The 1,507-nt window shown below is 51.8% G+C and overlaps 1 long non-coding RNA gene across 1 annotated transcript in view; it reads right to left on the reverse strand.

Moving 5' to 3' along the window:
- Positions 1-421, reverse strand: part of LOC107211918 — a 1,815-nt gene extending 1,394 nt beyond the window's left edge. Inside the window, exon 1 of the long non-coding RNA XR_001524337.3 lies at positions 46-421. This is a non-coding gene — a long non-coding RNA (uncharacterized LOC107211918). The remainder of the gene's footprint in view (positions 1-45) is intronic.
- Between the last annotated feature and the right edge of the window lie 1,086 nt (positions 422-1,507).

Raw genomic sequence — 1,507 nt, forward strand, 5'->3', positions numbered from 1 at the left:
GATGGCACAAGGATGGGACAGGTGTCAGGCAGTGCCGGAGCAGACCTGGGGATGAATCAGGCTTGGAGCAGGGATGGAATGAAATGGGCCAGGGCTGGAACAGGGATGGTGGACTCTGTCTGGTGGCTGACGGGGGCCAAGACCCCTGGGGCAGCAGGACAGGGCCATTCCTCTCTGCTCATCCTGTGGCATTTGGGATCAGAATTCATCTCAGCCCAGGGCTGAGGAAAGGCTTTTCCCTCGCTCTGGGCTGGTGGGACATTGCAGGGACAAAGGTTTCCTCTGTCTGCAGTGTGGTTTAACCCCTTCCCAGGCTCTTCCAGGGCACTGGAACCACTTCCCTGCCATGGAGATGAAGCTGCAGCTCCTCCAGCCCCTCCTGGTGACACAGAGCCCTGAGGGCCACACCACTCTCCAGTGATGTGCTGTATCCCTTCCCCGCTCCCTGGAAAGCAGGAAAATATTTACAATAGTCAAGAAGAGCATTTCACAGAGGTGAAATTCCTATTTTCAATAAAGAAAATCCAGCCCACACTCTGGCTAGGAAGGAGAGCCTTGTGCCTGCCCAGTGCTGTCTCCCCTCATCCTCTTCCACCTCTGGAAACATCTGGCTGTCAGAGCATGTCCTGAGAGAGGAATAAGGATGGGAAAAGTGGGTTGGGATGGGGCAGGAATGGCAATCCCCCTCCCACCACAACCAGGACGAGTGGAAAGCAGCCCCTGAGTGGGCAGGAGGGAGCTGGGAGTGCCAAGAAGAGGCACCAGCCTGCAAAGCTCACCAGCAGCAAAGCAGGAGCACACTCAGAGTCACAGAATCAGCCAGAATCAGCCAGGCTGGAAAAGAACTTTGGGATCATGGAGTCCAACCTACCCAGCCTGCTCCTGACTCCATGGCCAGCCTTGAGCCAGGAAATTCCCCCTCCATCCCTCATCTCTCTCCAGTGAACTCACACAAGGATGGGGCTGCTCTTCTTACAAGCAGGCTGCTTTTATGTTATAAATTAAAATATCCAGACAAAAGGAACCCCGAGAGCTGAGTCCTCAGGAGTCACAATGACTCAAACACCAGCTTTTCAAAGAAAATAAATTCAATGTCCTGGCTGCTTTAATCATCAGGCTTTTCTACCTTTACCAGCACCCCAGCAAACACTTGTGCCTTCATTTAATGCTCTTCAGCCTAATACCCACCACAAAAGAAATCCAGCAGAAAGCCTGGCTGATAATTCCAGCAAATTTCCATTAGACCCTCCCCTTGGGTTTTGGGGTGAGTGTTGAGTGAATGAGCTTTAAAAGCATCTTTTCATTTAGCAGAGGCTCACCGAGCCAAGAATCATACCTCACTCTGACAGAAGAAAAACAAGATGTGGGCTTAGAGCAATCGAGCAGCTCTGGAGCCCGGGATGGAAAATCTTTCCTCCAAAGCCAAACAAGGTTTCACTGCCAGTGTTGTAAGGCAGAGAGATGCAAAATTTTTGTGGCTGATATTTCTCGCCCATGCCTTGGGATC

The sequence above is a fragment of the Parus major genome, chromosome 17 (genome assembly GCF_001522545.3).
Source record: "Parus major isolate Abel chromosome 17, Parus_major1.1, whole genome shotgun sequence".
Classification (NCBI taxonomy): Eukaryota; Metazoa; Chordata; class Aves; order Passeriformes; family Paridae; genus Parus; species Parus major.